General features: G+C 41.0%; 2 long non-coding RNA genes across 3 annotated transcripts in view; one reads left to right on the top strand and one right to left on the bottom strand.

The window, feature by feature from the left end:
- The window catches only part of LOC139077274 (uncharacterized), a 32789-nt gene extending 20050 nt beyond the window's left edge, over positions 1 to 12739 (top strand). Inside the window, exons 2-4 of one of the 2 annotated variants that reach the window (XR_011529638.1) lie at positions 360 to 461; positions 2963 to 3075; positions 12519 to 12739. This is a non-coding gene — a long non-coding RNA (uncharacterized lncRNA). Of the gene's footprint in view, positions 1 to 359; positions 462 to 2962; positions 3076 to 3161; positions 4217 to 12518 lie in introns of those variants that run through there. The other variant, XR_011529639.1, reaches the window with a different exon arrangement.
- The window catches only part of LOC139077276 (uncharacterized), a 60365-nt gene continuing 45246 nt past the window's right edge, over positions 6298 to 21416 (bottom strand). Inside the window, exon 2 of the long non-coding RNA XR_011529641.1 lies at positions 6298 to 6798. This is a non-coding gene — a long non-coding RNA (uncharacterized lncRNA). The remainder of the gene's footprint in view (positions 6799 to 21416) is intronic.

Here is a 21416-nt window from a genome sequence, read left to right as displayed (position 1 = left end):
CTGGTTCTCAGTCCTCTCAGTCTGCGTAGTGATATCTATCACATAGTGCTGCTGTGAGGATTAAAATGAGATAATTTACGTGATGTGCTGCAGGCCTGTGTGTCAAGGGCCTCAGCATGCAGAAAAATACCTGGAGATGACTCCTGTGTGTCAATCCTACCTAGAGTGTGTGTGACCTAATCAACTCCAGTCTCTTCCATGTTAGCACAGTCGATAGTGGTCAGTCTGTTGTTGCACTAGTTAGGATAGGTTAGTTAGGATAGGTTAGGTGATACTGCAGTAACAAGCAACCCTTAAATCTCGGTGGCTTTCAAGGAAACTCAAAGGGTTTTTTTTTCTTTCTTTCGTTTTCACATAAGCAAAGGCTACTGCACATCTGTGTGACTCTTCAGGGAAGCCATCCTCCTTCTGATGGCTCAGCAAGACGCCTCCTGATGGAAACAGGCTTCCGTGGTGCTGAGGTAGGAGAGGAGGGTTGTGTAACTGAGTACTGGAGATTAGATGCTTTAACTCAGATGTCAAATGCCATTTCCACTCACTTTTCACCGGTAAAAGCAAGACATACGGCCATGCCTAAACTCAAGGAGCTAAAGAAATGCAGTCCTCTGTGTTCCCAAACCAGAAATATTGCCGAGCAGGCCTGAGGCCTACCGGTCTACGGCAGTGAGTAATCTCTAATCAAGGGAGCACCAGGGCAGGAGGCGGAGGGGAGTGGGTGCTAAAATTTACTAGAAAGCGTTTTAGAATTCTAAACGTTGCAAACTACATAAAAACTTCAGTGGTCACTGCAGTGATTTCTGAAAATGACTCTCTTTTAAAATAACAAGTCTGTTTCTTTACTTCTATATTGCCATTAGCGTGCTTTCTATTCTCTATTTTTTCCTCTTTTCTGCACTTTTGTGACTCAGAGAAGTGGCAGTGAATGGTACCAAGCACATAGTAAGTGCTTACAACTCATTTGTTGATTAACACCATCGTAAAGAAACCGCATTTGTAAAGGCAATGAATTGATATATTATGTTTCATGTCCAAAGTCACAAGGCAGTGAGGGAGCCAGAAAGAGACTTTCATGCTTACTGCCATTAGCCACAAGACTACATTTATTACTTCCTTGAGAAAAGTTGGCCCCAGAAGAGTTATTCATGTTTGTTGGCAGTTTCCAAAGGTGATTATTGCTTTTAGCCTTGGACTATAGTCATGCACAGAGTGTGAGGAGCAATCATGGTGCAAAACAATGTCAGACACGATTAAAGCAAAGATCCTGACTGCGGGTCCCTTCACAGTGTCTGCCCAAAGAGAGAAAGTACACGACTCCCACTCATCTTTCAAACTCAGCTCGTGTCACTTCCTCTGTAAAGTCATTGCCAAACCCCAATCAGAATTAGTAGTTTCTATAGCTTTTTATACTTCTAGTGCTAGATAGTCAAATTCACATTAATAGCATTTCCACATCCTTCACTGGATTGTGACCTCCCTGAAGACACAGGTCTGGTATTATTCAGACTTACTGCCCCAGCACCTAACTGAGAGACCTTTTAGACAAAAGAAGAATGAAATAACTCTTTGCTGAATTGAATAGAAGCCCTGCATTCACTTAAAAAACCCAAACTGTAGTACTTCTCTCACCCCTTGCTGCATTTTAAAATTACAGACCAACATCTATATGCAAAGAAGGAAGATGGGGGCAGTCTGTGTTTGTATTCTCAGCCCGATACACGCACCAGGCCAAAGAGAGAATTTGATTCCATGTAGAGCCAAGGTCTCAGGTCCAATTTAATTTGATCCCCAAATGACCAAGCTGATTAATTGTCAGCTCCAGCCTTTCTTCGCAGTAAGCCCTAATCCCTCATAATTTGCCGTGAAATTAGTGGGAGTTGGCTGGTCTAGGCATGAATAACATAAGTCTTGTTCAAACCTCCCCAGGCCTTATTTAGGCGAGGTGGGGATGGGGCTCGGTGCCCTGAAGAGGAGCAGGTGTAATGAGGATTAGGTCACATGATGGAAAGGGGGCTGCACTGGGCAGGCAGCTGGTGAAATCCCAGGTGTGTGTGAGTTGGCAGGGGTACAAAGAGACGAGAGCTGCGAACAGCTCAAAGTCCCTGGGCTGTGCAGCTGCTGGTTTGGCACTTCCATGGGACCCACCTGTAGTGTTGATGGGCACCACCCACTCCTAGGAGCAGGGAAACATGAAAGGTCTTTGGTGAGCTGCAGGGGCAGAAGGCTGCAGGAAGCAAGCTTGCCCAAGGATTATGGGTAAAGGACCACTCCTGCACTCTGTAACCTCCCAGAGCTTAATACAGAGCAGGTCTGGATTTTCCTTCTCAAAAGGCAGCCCTTGGAGGACTAAGATAAAGATATTTATTTTCTTTGCAATCCAGAGCCTATTCCCAAATTCACCTAGAAAATTTAGTGAAAAACTCCCCGAGCTGGAGAGCAAGTCAACAAACAGAGATACCCAGAGGAAAAAACAGGCTCAAGGCCGAGAGGCAAAAATAAATGATGATCCCTTCTCTTGGGCTGCCGGGAGCTCGTGTAAACAAACTCATCATAAAAAGCCCTTCTTAATCTGTTTCTGTCGTACTATGAATCGCTTCTGTGGTTTTTGCAGGATAGAATGCATTCTCAGGGCTGAGGCTAGTGTTTCACACTTAGTTACTGTGAATTAGGGAACTTCTCTTGATCTCTGAGGACAAAAGGGAACTTCTGGCTGCAAATCTGAACAATTGTTGTCCATACAAGGTGAAATGGCAATCTCTCTCAAGTGCATGAGCTTGTAAAGAGTGGAGATCTCTTCTCTCTATGCCAAGGCCAGTCTCTAGAACTGTTAGGAAGCAGGTTCAGTCCATCTTGACCACTTACTGCTCTGTTTTGGTTTCTCCTCTCTCTGCTTTTAAGTGAAAATGATAGAACCTGCTGATTTGCATAAACACAACATCAATCCCCCCATTCTCTTTATTAACAGAATCCCAGCATGGAAGCAAGGGGACAATGGCAAGGCGCACAGTTAACACTCACTTATAGCCAGACTCTGCAGCATCTGGGCATGGCTGTGTGACATTTATTGTCAAGCAGGCAGTAAGTAGAGGATGTCTGGGAAGGATTTTTGTTCATACAGGCTCCACTCATTCTGGATTCACCCTTTTTCCCTACCTGGAATGCAGATGTGGCATCTTGAGTACAGCTTGCACCCACGAAGATGAAAATCATATGCTAAAGATGTCAGAAGAGGGAGAGAGAAAGAGCTGGGGTCCTCAATGGCATCGCTAAGCCATAGTACCAGCCCTGCCTGCTCAACCCTGGATTTCCTGTCGTAGAGGAGAACCCTGTGGTTCCCAAACTCCAGCGGGCAGGTGAATCACCCGGAGGGCTCATTCAACACAGGTTTCTGGGCTCCTCCTCCAGAGTGTCTGATTCAGAAGGTCTGGGGTAGCAGCTGGAAGCAAGTTCCCAGCTGATGCGGATTCCACTGGTTGGGGACCATGCTTTGAGAACCACTCAGATAACTGAATGCTAGCTGTGGAAGCCACTGGCTTCATATATTCATCGCTGAATATAGTCCCAAATGCTACACTGCCCTCTAACCCCTCAATAGCTATACAGCTCACCTAATGCTTTACCTCCTGAAAGGGGCTGAAAACTCATTTAACCACAGGCCTAAATACCCAGTGAGGTTTACAGTCGATTTGGATTCTGATCTGAGGGAATCATTAAGCCAAAGAAAAGAGTCTCTGCTTTTAACTTTGAGGCATCCTTGGAGCCGAATGGAGGAGATATTTTGGAGCAGAGAGCTTACCTGGAACCTCTGAAGTCACTCAGAGAGTCACTTACCTTTTATACTTCCAAGTGGATTTTCTCTAGCACTCTCCTTCTTTCTAGAGGCTGTCAGCCTAAGGCCATAATACATTAGCTATGGGACTTGGGGCAAATTTTTAACTTCTCTGAACCTCAGTTTTCTCATCTGTAAAATTAGAATGATGACTCATCACACAGGCTTATTAGAAGGTATAAGTGACGTTAGGGAATTAGAGGCTAGCTGAGTGTCCATCACTGGGAGGATGGACAAGTAAGATGTGGGGGTGAAAATCGCAGAAAATGATCTAGCCGTGGGAGCAATAGAAGAGGTGCACACATAGCAGCACAAATGGACCTTAAAAACACGGTACTTAGTGAAGAAAGACATATGGTGCAATAATTTTCTGAATCAAAGAATTAAAAATAGATACATACTGAATAATATCCATTATACACAATATAAACAGATTTTTAAAATACATTAGATTGGTGGTCTCTGGTGAGGAGGGGATGGGAGTAGGATGGATATAAAAAGTTTTTCTTTAAATAAATGAGAGCCTATCAGATTGACAAAAATCAAAGTGTCTGACAACACCAAATGTGGAGAAAAAGCTCTCATACCCTCTTGATAGGAGTGTAAATTGATACAAGCCTGTGATACAGCCTATTAGTTATTTACAATATCCATTTCTCTTTTTTCTACAAAGCTGAACCCTCGTCCTTTAACTTGGCACATGGCCGCGCAGAATAACTCTCCATTTCCCAGCTAAGTGTGGACATGTGAATAAGTTCTGGCCAACCGTATGTGATTGGAAGGGTCATTTGAAATTTCTGGAGAGTGTTATTCAATGAAGGGGTCGCGATAAATGGTTGGGGCAAGAGGGGAGGGGAGAGAGAGATGGAAATGATCTGTAATGTCTACAGTCTCCGCCTTAGCTGGCCCAGCCCCAAATTGGGCAGTAAGTGATCCACAGTGCTTACTCTATCCTTGAAAGAAGAGGAAAATAGCCCTAGAATACACAAAATGATCATACAGTAGATAACTTAGCATTGGCATTGCTACACCCTAAGAGGATGAAACCATTAGGAGGGGGCAGCCATAAACAAATTTTACAGTGGAGAGTTCTGAAGCGCAGTGGTAAAAGAAGTTTTTATAATTATCTTAACCTCTGGAGAGGTTGCAGATAAGTTAACAAAAACAGTGTGCCCCTGTGTGTGTACTGTGCAAAGGATGCATAAATAAATATTTAGAGTTTGTTTTTGATGCTTGGGCAATGCCTGGAAGAAAAAGAGTATGAATTTAATTTGTTACTATTTCTCTTTCCTAAAAAATAAGATATTATGGTTCTTAGCTGCTTGTTTCAATAACAGTTTGTCTACCACTAAAAACCGTAGCCCCACATCTGTTCCTAATAAAAATCTACAATCAGCAATGCCCATCGCCTTTCAAAACTTATTTTCTTCATCCCCAAACTATGCACAGACCTGGCCAAAGCTTATTTCTGTTGTCACCAAGACATAATGGCATTGCTTTTATTCCAGGATAAATAAATCAGCAGCGGTTCCAAGTAGAATCAGTGTCAGCCACTTAGGCGATTGAAAATTTGAGCCTTAATTACAAATTGACATTTTCACTTATTAAAATGCTGAAGTCTGCAGGTTTTTGTTTTTAAGTTTATGACATTCAAACCTTCGTGATACTTTGTTTCAGGTCACAAGGCTAAAAGACATTTGATAATAAAAACAGTTCACATTTTCTGGAAAAACAGACTGTCAAGACAGCAACCTTAAAACACCCTTTCTACAAGAAACATTTATTTATAAAAATTGTGGACTTAGAACTGAGCCCAAAAAACAGCAGATCAGGCCAGTATCTAGCTAAAACCTTCAACCGGGATTGGCCTGCAGCCTGCAGGTTCCGGGATAAGAGATTTAGAAGTGGTCCATAGTCCCTTGGGAAGATTGTCTTGTTGCGATGTGAGAACCAGCCCGGGTGTTTAAAAACAGCCTTTAGAAAAGGATAGTATATAATTCCGGGTGGGAGTTTAGTGCCACTTTTCCTGGCAGTGACAAACCCTATGTATTTTCTTCTTCCTCCAAGAATAGTTGAGCCTCAATGCTTTTTCAGCTTTGAGCCACTTTCAAAGCAAAGCATATGCTGGGGGCTTCAGCAAACTTCTGTTTGTCCTAAAGTTACAGCAAAGTAGGGTAAATGTGCAAAGCAATAGTGCAAAGTAACAGGAGACTCAGCAGGCGCAGTACGTGGTGACACAGGCAGAGAGGGATGGCACCTGGGAGTGGCGTCAAGACCTCATAGCCTCGGGCGCAGCTGTGTAAGCTCATTGCTCAGGGTTTACGACTCCAGGACGACTGTTCTTCCTGATTCAGAGGGGGCCACCAAACATCAGTCACTTCAGACAGCACTATCTCTGAGTTCCCCTGCTTATATCTGATAGGCGTCCTTCAGCTACAACCAGATCATTAAAGGATGCTGAAGACAACATATTCCCTTTTGAAGGATGTACATTATTTTATTAAAATTCGTATTTTTCAAATCCAAGCCCTGTCGAGCATGACGAATTGACCAAGGCGTCGTGTAGGTGAAGGGAGGTGGACTAAATGCATGGAAGGGATGTGGAAGGAACTTAAGTTTGGATCTTACAAGTACAGGAAGGGGTGTTATTTCGCATGAGCACTTGGAAAAAGAAGGGGAAGAAAGATAGCAGAGAGAGGATGCGAGTTGTCTACTCTCCCACCAGCCTAAGGCTTTGTCCATAAACCATAAAATCCGAAAGCGTAGACCCAAGCCCTGAAGTGCTGTGGTCACTGAAGTCTCGAGCAGAAACAGAGCGGCTCGCCTTCCTTCCCTCACTCGTCCAGAGCCCACCGAGCAGCTCTGGTGCTGGGTAGAGGAGACTCCCAAGTGGATTCGGTGCTAGGCACGGTGGGGACCTTCCTCAAGAGGGCACTGGCAGCAGAGATGGTGGGCGCCTTGGCAAAGTTGGCCTGGAAGAATATGAATGGAAATAAATGGAAGGAGATGTGTAGAGGTCCTGCAATCACAGGGGGTGGAAAGGATGCTGAGAACTCTTATGACTTATATTTCAATGTAAATATAATCTCATTTGTACCCACAGGAAGGTGAGGATTGAGATGTTCAGTTTATACATACAAAGGGCCAAAGAATACCTATTGCTTGCCTGCCAGGTCAATGATCAATGAAAAGAAGATCCATCAGACTTCAGCCTTTCGGGGGCACAACCCGGGTCTGTGGAACACCTCTGATTATCTGGAGAGGTGTCATCATTGAGAACCGCGTGGCCCTTGGGAAACGATGAGCTGGGTGCCCTCGGCCAAGGGCAGTCAGGAACGGCAGTTAATGCCCCCGGGCCTGCCCTCAGTCTGTTCTTCATTTATGCATTCTCATTTATTCAACAAATGTTCATTGAGCACCTAATATGTACCATGCACTATTCTACGTGCTGGAGATACAGGAATGAACAAACAGGATGAAAGGTCTTGCCATCATGGGGCTTATATTTCAAAAAGCAGACAGATAATAAGAGACATTTTCAAACTGCATAGTACGTTAGATAGTCATGAGTGCTAAGGATAAAAATAAAGCAGAGAAGGAGGATGGGAAGCGTGTGGGAAATGACACGTGCCATTTTAGAAAGGGTGCTCAGGGAAGGCACCACTGGAGAAGGTGGCATTTGAGTGAAGATGCGAAGGAGGCCATGCAGTGAGTTGTGCAGATATATGCAGAAGAACGTTCTAGGGAGAGGGCAGAGAACGTGCAAAGACCTGAGACAACAGCATGCTTGCCATGTGAGGGGGTTAGTGAAGAGGTCATTGAGGCTAGAATGGAGTAAGAAAGAGGGAGGAACTATGAGGTCTAAGAGAGGACAAAAGGCCAGATTATGCAGAGCCCTGAAACCATTTTAATTACTCCATTTTTTTTTTCCTAAGGAAGATTGGCCCTGAGTTAACAAATGTTGCCAATCTTCCTCTTTTTGCTTGAGGAAGATTATCGCAGAGCTAACATCTGTGCCAATCTTCCTCTATTTTTTATGTAGGATGCCGCCACAGCATGGCTTGATGAGTGGTGTGTCTGTCCGTGCCTGGGGTCTGAACCTGTGAACCCCAGGCTGCCGAAGCAGAGAGTGTGAACTTAACCACTATGCCACCTGGCCTGCCCCCCAGTCACTCCATTTTTTACTGAGATGTGAAACCATGGAAAGGTGTGGAGCAGAGGAGTGAAATGATCTAATTTGGGGATACCTTTCTTGCTGGGAGGGAGGGAATTTGCGGCTCAAATCAGAACTACTCTCTCCCTTGGGATGTTTGCAAGGAGAGGCTCATTACGAAAATTCATGGTGCAGCAAAATCTTTGGAGCTTGGGGAACTTGAAGTTTTAGAGCATCTGAGCACTCATCCCACCTTCTCCCTCAGTCAAAAACCACCTAAAATGAAAGTGTCCCAAAGATAGAGCAGTTTCCAAATTGTGCTATATGTGGAGGCTCGGACACAGAGAGGAATCACAGTGATCCAGTTAACCACAGCCTGAGGAGAAGCACTTGGATTCACCAAGCTGCCCAGGGGCTCTGCCCTTCGACCCCCAAATATGAGCTGCAGAGTGTCCCCCAAGAGGATACAGGCAGTTAATCCTGTGAAGTACTTGACCAATGGCTGGAGGCCCATAGCTAGCATCTGAGGAGACTACCATGAGAATGAACAACGGGGCACTTGAGCAAGCCCAGTCCTGGCTCAGACTCTAAGGCTGCAATAAGCTGCATATTTCCTTTGAAGGTGGGGTGATGTCTCCGGACCTACTCTTTTTTTTTCCCCATTTTTTTTTGTTGTGGTAAAATACATATAACCTAAAATTTACCATTTTAAGGGTACAGTTCAGTGGTATTAAATACGTTCATAATGTGCAACCATCACCACTATCCATCTCCATAACTCTTTTCTTCTCGTAACACAGAAACTCTGTACCCATTCAACAATACCTCCCCATTCTCTCTCCCTCCATCCCATGGCAACCACCATTCTACTTTCTGTCTGGATCTACTCTCAGTCACCCTCTGAGGTCAGGGAAAATCTCTTGGAAATCGATGGATTCATTCTCCAGGGCTCCAATCAGGGTGTAATGCAGAGTTCTGCAGGGCCCACACCTTGACCCAGGACTGCTGGTTCCACTCAGCAGAAAAGCAGGAAAGCGGTCTGTGGGGTCACCCTGAGTCCTCCCATTCTTAGTCAGGGAGACTGACTAAGCCCCAGCGAACTGCAAGGGGCCCACTGTCCAAAGTCCGGAGACCTTTTGTCCAAAGATCTTTGGTCCAAAGACCAGGTTGAAATACCTCTGGACTCTTGCCACAGAATAACAGCTCATTACAGTAGGAGATGTTTCCATTTTTTTTATTCCTTTTTACTAGAAAAGTAAATGATTTGGGGAATTCGCCTGACTGATACAAAGGCGAAAAAAGATTAGACTGTTAGAATTTAACTAATGTCTGCTACCAAGCAGGATGAAACTTGTCTTTATTGAAGGGGGAGTTGAAGGTTAAAAGGTAACGTTTGCCTGCAGGTTGAGATTTGCACACAGAATTTCCAGGCTGCTGAGTTTCAGCAGGTTAACTGCGAAGAAGCCGGCACTCATCTCTTGCGGACTTCTCCGGTGAAGGGGGACTTGACAACTGAGCCTTCACTAATAGGTGACAAAAATGATGTGGGTAATAATTTGACATTTTTAGGGTTAAAGGCTCTATTGAAATAGGATGTGTAAATTAATACTCTTAGGAGAGCTGCTTAGAGGGAAAACAGAATGGGGATCATGAACCCTATTAACTCACAAGTCTGAAGCCTCTAGTGAAAAATTCCTGAGGGAATGGGGAGTGAGTAGGATGCTCCGAGTGTATAGAAATTTTGTAAAGTTCACAAGTATGTGTTTTATAAAGTTGCATAGCAGAGTCCTCCACTGATTTTATAACTGAGATTTATGTCTCTAGTAAAATAAGATACACAGCGAAAGACTCACTCCGCTAGCCTTTTCTGGAGAGGGAGCGATAAGTTCTCTAAAGATATTGTTTATTTTGCCGAGTTATCTATTTTTTCTTAAATTCTCCACAGTGCCCCAGGTTGGAAGTCCAAATCTATTGTTCCCATCAAATCAATTTCCCCACAGAATGAAGAATGTGGTAAATGCTGTGCTTAAAATTCATTGTTATCTGTTCAGAACCCAACTCAACAAGAATCATGGAGATTCAGAGGGTCCATGTAGCGAAGGTGGAGAGAATGTGTAGAAAAAAGAAGATCCACTCGCTGATTATTTTCTAATAAAACTCTTCATTCCATCAGAAAGTGGAGGGAATTAAATATAAATAGATTTGTTTAAATCCAATTTCGCTAGTATTCTGTAGGTTACGTTCAACCTCTTCTGACATCAGTTATTAAATAAATGGTGATATTTTCACGGATAGGAAACAACTGAGCCGAAGTTACCTGTACCTCCAGGATTATTCTGTATTTAATTTTAATGTACAAAGGTTGAGAAAATTGCGTGACTATAGAACATATTCAAAGAATTCACGTGCTTGGAATTCCATCCAACAAAATGACTGTTTGTCAGGAAGTATAACAGAGTTAAAAAAAAATAAAATAGAAAATAACAATAATAGCAACAGCTTATTGAGTGCCTACTATGTGACAGGGACTTTACAAATAGTGTATCGATAATCCTTCCAACAATCCTGCAAAGTAATATTAATATTTCTGTGTTACAGAGAGAAACCCAAAACTTCTGGAATTTATCCAAAGTTAAACAAAGTCTTATCCATGGTTAAATAAAACGTAGAACCAAGATTTTACCTGAATCTGTCTAGCTTGTAACTCCTGTGTAGTTTCCGCCACTGTGCTCTGTCCAATACTACAATTAGGTAGCTGTCAACTGGAGATTCAAAAACCCTATTTTTCATAAATAAAATTCCAAATCCATAATTAAGGGACATAAATCATTTCAAATGTATTTGTGTGCATGTTTCTCTAATCAACTTCCTTGACTGAGTTCAAATTTTCTAAAAGGAAAGTAGAAAAACTGGTTTTATTTGCTTTGCATTTACTGAGTACCTGCTGTGGTCCAGTGCGATTTCAGACATTGAGGATGTGGAGGCACACAGATTTCAGTCTCTGTCATTAACGCTTTAGGTTGTGGTTGTGAGCACTATAGCAAGTTTTCGAACCTATTGATTTAAAAGGATTGATAATACAATTGTTAAGTCCTATTAGGTGTTTCAATTTACCTCTACTAAACCCACGGGACAATTAACCAATAATGCAGAAAAGCATCTTATACTGCATTTTTGTTTCTATATTTCTGAGAGTTATAAATTAAAAGTGAAAAGAGTGGCCGGCCTGTTGGTATTGTGGTTAAATTCGTGCACTCTGTTTTGGTGGTCCAGGGTTCACGGGTTTAGGTCCCGGGTGTGAACCTACACACACTCATCAAGCCATGCCATGTTGGCATCCCACATACAAAAATTACGGAAGATTAGCACAGATGTTAGCTCGGGGACAGTCTTCCTCAAGCAAAAAGAAGAAGATTGGCAAGAGATGTTAGCTCAGGGCCAATCGTCCTCACCAAAAAAAAAAAAAAAAAAAAAGTGAAAAGGAATGTCAGATTAGAGGCCAGCTCTACCCTATACCCACATTATGACTGAGCTTCTTTGAGCCTTGGTTTCTTCATGTCTAAAAATAGGAATAGTAATAATGGTTTTACAGAGCCATTACTCAGACTCTTTAGCGTGATATCCAAGAACTTTATGATCTCCTTTCCAGTCCAATCTATAGCTCTTTCTATCCCTCTGAGTACCCTGGGATCCTGCTGCTTTGAGCTGTTTGCTTCATCCAACAGACTGAATACTTTCCATACCCGCATGGCTCTGGGTGGTTCCTTATCCAGGACTCCCAGCACTCCCTTGCCTGTGGAAATCTCCTCCACTTGGAAACCTCCTCCCTGATACCCCCAGTCTGAACTATGAGCTCCCTCCTCACTGTGCCTCGAGTGATGGATTATCCTCTGGACCATGTCTTAATCCTGTCTGTTTCCTTCGCTGTGCTCAGAACAGTGCTCTACAAAGAGGGGCACTCAACATACGCTGAACAGGTGAATGAATCTCTTCTCGGCCAGCACGAGGAAGGGGCTGGGCAAGAAGGCCCACCTCCTTAGCCAGACTCCATTCACTAATTAGTTCAGTTGTCAAAAAGACACACAGAAAAAGTAATCTTGAACAGTGCATTTTCCGGTGAGGATCTGATTCGCCACCGCTTAATAAAATCTCTTGCAAGACTCCAGTCAAAAGTGATTTTGAGGAAAGATAAGCAATGATCTCCAAATGTTTGATTGTGTACTCCCAACATGAAAAAGGTTTTGTGTGCACACGTCCCCAAATATGCACAAAATTTTAGTTAACCTCCAAAATACATACACTTATTTATTTATAAAATACGTGTATTTCCTACTGTATTAATTAATACATAATATATATTATAATATATATTCAGAAAATATAATCTTTTAATAATTTTTTTGCACCCCAGTAAATGGTCCAGCACAAGGAAAGACTAACCTTGGCAGAGCAGCTGTGTTTTCTGGTAGAAGAAAGGAAATCATGTTTTTCTTTTTCTAGGCCATTCCCTGATGTTGGCTATTTCCTGTCTCTATTCAGGTTCTCTTACAAGACCACCAACATTCTTCAAACGTCAGTGACATAAAACAGGAGGGGGGTTTAGAGCTCTGGATTCTCTGTCTGGAAATGTGACAATTTAATCGCGAAGGTTTGCTGTGAAGTTGTAAGCATGATGGTGTGAAACTTGACAGATTATTCTTGAATTCTTTGTTTGTTTTTGTTGTGGCCTGACTCTCATAAAATTTATTTTTTCTTTAAAACTCCCAGGATGTGTGGACATATGATTTAAGTGGAGAAAAATATTGTTAAAACATTTATCAAGGAGTTATCACTTTTCCATTGTTTTCATTAAATGAAAAGCCCTAATAGTCAGAGAATCTAATACTATAGATTTTCTCTGCATCTTAAAAAAAGTCAATAAATGTTCATGCAAAGAGTTTGTTTTGAAAATGTGTGCAACACCCACTGTGTTAAAATCATTTTAATTGTGTGCGTGTGCCCCCCCAACACACATATAGGAAAAAAAAATCACATAGTTATTCTCCAAAAAGTTAATACTATATATCCCAGGATGGTGAGATTAAGTTTAATTTTCTTTTTTTCTTTGTGCATTTCTGTAATTTTCCAAATATCCTATAATGGCCAAGTATTTTTTAAAAACAAGAGCATATATATAACCAATTGTAAAAAATTTATATAGATTTCTACATTTGTATAGATTTCTACATTTGTATAGATTTCTACATTATAAACTCCCAATAGAAATTTTTAAAATGCCTTTTGGAGTTATTGGTATTGAGAAGAAAATTGTATATTATTTCCATGTTTTGTGTTGCATTTTAACAGAAATATTTTTTTTTATCGTGGTCATAATAGTTTGTAACATTGTGAAATTTCAATTGTATGTTATTACTTGTCAGACACCATATAAGTTAACACAATTTTTAATGTTATTTTGATTTCATATAGGAAAATTGCATTTTAAATCAAATACTTCATAATGGAGCTCACTTATCTAGAGTTCAACACATTTTAGATTGAGGATGAAAAAGGAGGCAGAGAATAAGTCAAGAGGAGCTTGTAAAATGATGAAAACAAGGTAGGAAGGAAAATTCTAAATCTGGAGTTGAGTCTTTCTGGAGAAGATTAAGATTGTGGAGAGCTGCATACAATCCAAACATGTGATGACCAAGAAAAACCATCATTATATAAATAGACAGTCTGGAATCCCAGTTCCCCCCATTTTTTTCTGGGAAAGTCTCAATTTTTCTCCAATGGCCACCCTCCCATGTGCCCAAGTTGGTCTAAACTATGTATGATGGTTTCATTCCCTTCGTCACTGACTCTTTTAGGCAATCTCTGCCATTGGGAACTAAGGGGAATTCTGCTGGGGGAATTCTGGAGAGATTTTTCCTTCCTTATGAAAACTGAATAAAATATTTAAAGCAACTATTGAAAGGCATAAAAGAACAACCAAGGCAGATAAGACTTGAGTGGCTAAAATCCTGGAGAGAGAGGAGACATACAGAAAGAAGCCCCACATTTGCCTCTACCTCTGTGAATTAATGGTGTGGAGAGTAAAGGTGGAGCAAAAAGTGATAGCTGGGGACAGGAGAAATCTCACTGGGCTGGAAAAAGTTGGGGTTTGGAGTTTCCAAAGAGGATGAGCAGATGGAGGTTGAAGTGTGGGTCCCAACAAGACTCAAGAGCCTTGGTACAGTTGAGACCCCAGACGACTCTACCATGGGAGCAAGAACAAACCATTAAAAGATCAAGCCTATCAAAGCTTAAGATTCACCCTCAACCAGATCAGGTTGATCTGAAAACATCCTATCTGCCTTCCAGAAAAGAATTAAATCCTCTTTGGATGAAAATATCATCAACCAGAGCCTTACAATTTTCCATACATAATGTCTGACATTCAGTAAAAAATTTACCAATATATGAATAAATAGGGTCAAGTGACAAAAACCAAAAGAAGAAACAGATAATATACGTAGACCTAAAGGTGATTGAGATATTGGAGATATCAGACAAGGAATTAAAAGCAATTCTGATTAACGTGTTTAAGAAGAGAAAATAGAATAAAAGTGGAGAATTTCATCAGAAAAATTATAGGAATCTTGAAGGGGGCATGAGGTGCCAGTAAATATCTTGATCTTTATGATGATTAATTGGGGGTTGTAAAAATTCATCAATTCAAATTCATTAAATTCACCATTTAAGATTTGTGTATGTGTGTTATACTTTTTAAGAAGTTGAGTAATAAAAAAATTCTAAGAGAAAGAGAGAAAGAAAATGTTTAACTCTTCTTTGCTGGACATTATCATACCTGTGATCCTTCAAATTAATGAGCTTCTCTCAATCATGAGGGAAGACACTGTTGATGTGATGAAGACAGCAAGTAGAAAGCTGAAATTACCTAGGTCCAGGGGGATACAGCAAATATTTAAAACCAGCACACTCTAGGCACCAACCAACTGGAATACAATCAATAATGACTTAACTATTTGGGAATAGCCCTACTGCAATAGTTAAGAGTAGGATCCAGAGCTGGATGGCTTGGGTTTAAATCCTGGATCTTCCACCATATTGTATAATCTTTAGCAAATTGTTAAACTCTCCATACCTCAGCTGCCTCATCTCAAGTTGGGGATACATCATGAGGTTTGTATAAAGGAGTAAATGAGTTAATACATGTTAAGAATGTAGAATAATACCTGGGACTTAGTCCTTAATGTTATTTCTTGAATTAAGTATTATTAATATTATTATTACTTATGGATTTTTGTTATGTGAAATAATAAACACCTTCCTGTATAAGCTTCTATTTGGATCTTCTGTTACTTGCCAAAATCATCCCAACGCATTCATACGACAGCCAGTAAAGACAGAAGTATAAGAAAATGTGTACATATATATATAAAGTGTTGGCTTTCAGGCTAATTGACTTTAGGTCCTTTCTGGATGGACACTCTTCTAAGGATTCTCTCACACTTGTTTTTTTCCTTTTTCCCTCCCAAGAATGAACCTGAACACAGGTGTATTGCTGCCACAGTACAGATTTCCCCACATCGACGCCATATTTCAATAATGATTCATGTACGCTTTTCACATTATTTTATTTAAAACATTGCAAAGCCCTTGTTACCATTGGACGGCAGGGCATGCACTTGAGCAGTGTGGCAGCAGAGCTGGGAAACATTTCCCCAGCCCAACAGCTCTTATCTCTGGGGTTCGTGCCAACTGGTTTAGGAGTTGCTCTCAGTTGCTGTCTATGGCTTCCAACACCCATCAAAATTCTCATTTTCTAAGAGCTGGTTCTAAATTGCCATAGTCTTTTTCAATGTAATTCCACTTTTGGGACTCCTAAGGATGTAATCCTAAGACAAATCAATCAAACAACAAAAGCTATGTTCAGGAAGATGTTCATTGCAGTGTTTTATTATGAGTAAAAATTGAAAATAATCTAAACTTCTCTCTAGTGAACTAGAAACAATCTAAACTCATTTCAGAAGGGATGACTTGGTCTCAGTAAAACAATATATGACTATCTGAAAGAAAGGAGAATTTGGGACATTTTATATCTAATTCTAAATTACATATAAAATAAGAAAATAGTTAAGTAAATGATACATATAGCTATTCAGTAGAATATTCTGTAGTCATTAAAAGGATAGCCATAAAGATATACAACAACAAGGAAAACAGTTATGAGATAGCGCATGTTAAAAACAGGATAAACGAGCTGGCCCAGTGATATACTGGTTAAATTTGTGTGCTCTGCTTTGGCGCCTTGGGGTTCATGGGTTCGGATCCTGGGCTCAGACCTACACACTGCTTGTCAAGCCACGCTGTGGTGGCGTCCCACATACAAAATAGAGGAAGACTGACACAGATGTTAGCTCAGGGACAATCTTCCTTGCGAAAGGAAAAAAAAAGCCAGCACATAAATTTGTATGGAAGAGTCAATATAACTGTGTTTGCAAAAGTATGAGTAGGAGAAATATGAAAGAAGTATACCAAACTGCAAAGCATAGTAACGTTAGGGTTTTAGGACTGTGGATTTTTTCAGTTGTTTCTTTTCGCTGTATAACAAATTCTCTATAATAGAATGATATTCATTCTATTAGTGGAAAACTTACAAGCTAAATTAACTAAAATAAATACAATTTTAACATATTGTATCATCCTGAAAATAGGAAATTAAAAGCCAAAGAATTGAAATAAAGTGATATGTAATCTGAGCATCTCATATAAATCTCTATGAGATGTCTAAATTCTAGCTATAAATTTACCTTTTATTCATTTCAGTGGTACCCCATTTATATGGTCAACTCAAATCTCTGGAATGTGGTCAAGAAATAGGTAAAAGTAAAAAGTAGATTCTAGAAGGAAAATGAACGTCAAAACCTGTGTACTTTACTCACAGGCTCTTACTAAAAGCCAGTTAGGCTCATTCTTGGCCCAATTCTCACGAGATGGAATTTTTAGGCCATAGTATGTAAGTAGCAGGAAATTGAAAAGTGGATGGGGTTGCAAAAAATGACATCTGCCAGCCTGACAGTAAAGTCCAGAGGTAGAGAAAACTGCCCCAAAGTGAACCAAAACATTTTGAAAATGATTAAATATTAGATGCCAAGCATAATTATATTCCAGCATTTTCTATGGCAGTTGGCTCTATTGATGACCTTGGAGCCCTCTATAGCAAGACATTTACCCTGCTTGGGATGCTATCTGGTCAGGGAAGCATGTGGAATACACATTCTAGAAAGAATCTACTTAATACGGTTTCTTTTTAAAATGAATTTATGCTGCTTGTTTTGCCTTGAAAAGCACACAACAGCAAGAAGTTGCTCGCTCCTCCATTATGCGCCAAAAATGAGGAGTTATACTTACGTTTTTTTCCGGGAAAAAAAAAAGTGGCAATTTACGGCAGCAACTCTCCTCAAATTTCCCTCATTTTGCTCTGTTACTAATGAAACACTAAGAGAACATTTTTCAGTCTCAAGGCTTGCAATGTGTCCTTTTGTCTCCCTTTCCAGACCCTCCTCCACCCACGCCTTTTTTTCCTCTGCACTCGTTCCCCCCCACCCCCTTGCTTATCACAGAGTTGAGCTGCACCAGTCTCTGGGGAATTAAAATGGAGCTATGTAAATGTCAGTTTCTATTATAGCTCACGAGAAGCTCTTCCGCCAGGATCTCCACAGGCGTGGTAAACCCTGGGAGATGCGTTGCTCAGGATCTGGGCTGGCTGCAGATCGCAACAGTTGGGGCTGTTTGGAAAGTTTTAAGGTTGTTTGCTTTAGTGGATTTGTTCCAAGTGAGGCGCATGTTTTTCAAAAACGAATGCCAAAGATAACAAAAAATGCAAAGGAGAGGGGAAAGGGAGACTTAGCCAGAATATATGAGTGAACCAGGATAAGACTTACTAAACAGCAGAATGTTCAAGGGCACTTGGCTCTCCACCGCATTTAGAATGACCCAGAAAGACTGAGGTTAAAAACAATGTACATAATCACTGGGAAGACAGTGATTTGGGACCCTCAATGTGTTTTCCATCTTCTTCACGTCACTCGGGGCACAGGCCACTGCATTATTCTGTTATTTAAGCTGTTTACAGTTATATTTGAGTGGTCTTTGTTGACAATTTTGTTTCCAAGTAATTTTCTAAAAACATTCTAATTACTGTTCCCTGTCATTAGCTACTGTAATTCGTTTTCAGGGTTGATGGTCAGCACTGTAATTGTGCTTAGAGCACTGAATGGGTTTGCATGCTCATTTGGCTCACCTCCTGTTAAACTTATTGCTGTTTCTTGAACCCACTTTAGATTAAAAAGGGTATGCCATTTACATGTTTAAAGAGATAATGGAAGATGATTATTTTTGTATTATTATAATTTGACATTTACATAGCACTTCCGTTTCCAAAGGTATTACAATCATTTATTAATTACCCAGCCCTGTACCCTTGAGCGCCAAGCCATTTGGACTCTCTCTGATTTCTAGATAAGCCACTGAAGCTGGGCATGGGGAGTTGGCTGGCGAGAGGTTCCTCCCTTCCTGTTAGGATTCCCATCCTTTTTCCAGGCCACCCCACCCAACTGGGATCTGCACAGGCTGGCTTCACTGCTGTGATTGAAGTTTTGTTTGATGTTCTCTGAATGTGTGTATAAAATACATTCCAAACACACATATAGATTATTTTTGGGTTATGATGTTTTGGGTTCTCCCTACTACTGTTCACTTCCATTCATTCATTTACCCCTTCATTAAAACCTGTATTGAATTCCCCCTCTACGTCAGGCAGGGAGCTAGGCTCTGGGGAGGGGAGAGGAGATCTACAGTCTCGCCATGCAAATGGTTAAGAATACAACTGAAAATACTGTCAGATGAGGTGTGTGATGGCATCAGAAGAAAATACCATGGGAGAACCAGTGGAATTATTTCTTCGTGGGAGGGCAGGGGTGGTGTTTTTTGAGCTTGTGTACAAAACTTTCATGTGTGTACATTAGGTGGGAAGTGGGGAGGAGAGGCTGAAGAAGAGATGGAGATAAATAGCCTTATTCCAGGAAGACAAACCAACGTGGAAAATGGGAAGTCAGGGGGACAGGAAGTCACTTACTTGCCCTGAGTAGAGGGTTTGTTGTAAGAAATGATGGTAAATGAGGCTGGAAAAATGGTTTAGAGGAAGATTCTGGATTTTCTTGAATTGTCTGCAGATCAGGGTGAACTTCTCCATTAAGCAGTGTCTCAATTGGATTATGAGCACTTAGAAGTAGCCAGAAATACAGAGAAAGCAATAGGTATAGTTGCATATGCTGTATGGGAGAAAGTTACACAGAGAGATTATTATATGGACAAGAGAACCAAAAGCAAGGCCAAGACTTACGCTTTAGGAAGGAAAACTGGTAATTAAGCAAGGGACAAATTGTATTGAAGAATGTTAAAAGCAACAAGATTGACTGAGGAGTTTTCCAATTTTATATCAATGGATCAATCATACCTTACATAGGCTTCACTCAGTCATTCATTCATTTATTTGTAGGTGATGAGAGGGTTTAATACTGTGTGAATTTCAGATCTTATTTACTCATACATTCCTCTGTCTCTGTTCCCTTCTGACTTTTGTCTCCACTTTGTACTCTATACCAGATTCATGCCAAGCTCCATTTCATGCCGACTTATCTAGGCAATCCAATCATATCAATAATACTGTGATTTTTTTTTTCTGGGAAAAATTTGCCCTGAGCTAATATCTGTTGCCAATCTTCCTCTCTATCTCTCTTTGTTTTCCTCCCCAAAGCCGCAGTTCATAGTTGTATATTCTAGTTGTAAGTCCTTCTAGTTCTTCTATGTGAGCCGCCACCACAACACAGCTACTGACAGATGAGTGGTGTAGTTCCACACCTGGGTACTGAATCTAGGCTGCCAAAGCAGAGCATGCTGAACTTTAACCACTAGGCCATCAGGACTGGCCCTCAGTAATACTGGGATTTTTGCAGTTTATGGAGATGTGTGGGATGTTGGGAGTGTGGGTCATATCACATCCTTTTATCATTCTCTCTCCTTAGCATCACCCTGCTTATAAAGCCACCCTCTGACTCAGAAAGCTCCCCTTCATGACAAGTGGCCTCCTCTACCAGCTATTAGCCTGTGGACTCTGCAGACCTGGTCCCTGATCCACAGTCTCGGTGTATAACAATACAAAGTATAGTAATAAAGTAGGAGCATCTACCATTTATTGAGCATTTACTATGCACCAGATCCCAAACTAAGAGCTTGCCCATATTATCTCATCTGACTCTCCACCTCTGTGAGGCAGGTATTATTAAGCCACATTACAGACAAATAGAGAAGCACAGGGAGGTTAAGTGACGTGCCCAAAGTAATACAAAGTCTAAGAGGCAGATCTATCAGTCACTAAAGCATGGCATCTTAACAAAGTGTCCTGTGAAAATTGTTTTCGATTACTCAATGCTGAGGACACATTGTCCTAGGCATCTTCTGGATGAGAATGGAATAGGCCACAGCACAATTTTAAATACAGGAACCTCAGTTATTCAGAATGAGAAATCAGTGAAACGGGTGTTGATGTATAAGTTAATGTCTCTGATAATTAAAATGATGTTCCTTTAAATGTGGAGTTTTTAAACTCTTTACATCTTTGGGTGAAAATTTTTCCAAAACTTACTGGACACGTTTGTATATTAGTTAACAGAACACAGTGAACTTAATCTGATTGCTTCTAGGAGGTTTGTTTTTGAGACACTGAAAGCATTGGTTATTGTACTGAGTGTATCAGTGAGGAACCAGGGATGGCAGCCTTTACAGCAGTGGGTGGTTCTTACAAGTTTTCACTAAATGCTACACCATGCCCCCTTGTGTCATACGTTGAATTTTGTCCCCCTAGAATTCATATGTTGAAGTCTTAACACACAATACCTTAGATTGTGACCTTATTGGGGGCGAGGGTCTTTACACAAGTTAAAATGAGGTCATTAGAGTGGGCCCTAATCCACTATGACTTGGTGTCCTTATAAAAAGAGGATATTTGGACACAGGCACACTCATAGAGGGCAGATATAGGGAGAAGATGGTTATCTATGAGCCAAGAAGAGAGGCCTGGAATAGACCCTTCCCTCACAGCCCTCAGAAGGAACCAACCCTGCCAACGCCTTGGTTTTGGACTTCCCAGCCTCCAGAAATGTAAGACAATAAATTTCTGCTGTTTAAGCCACTCAGTCTGTTGTACTTTGTTACAGCAGCCCTAGCAAACTAATGTACCCGCCCCCACAATGCTGTGATAGTTGGAATTCTCTCTCTCTTCCTGATGTTCACCAATATGAATAGAACAAACAGAGCTGATAGCACTTTGATGAGCTGGACATTTTGAACAAGGCATGAGATAGTGAGCTTGTCATAAAATAGTTTCCT

This window comes from Equus przewalskii, chromosome 19, assembly GCF_037783145.1.
Source record: "Equus przewalskii isolate Varuska chromosome 19, EquPr2, whole genome shotgun sequence".
Classification (NCBI taxonomy): Eukaryota; Metazoa; Chordata; class Mammalia; order Perissodactyla; family Equidae; genus Equus; species Equus przewalskii.
This window is presented reverse-complemented; position numbering and strand designations above follow the sequence as displayed.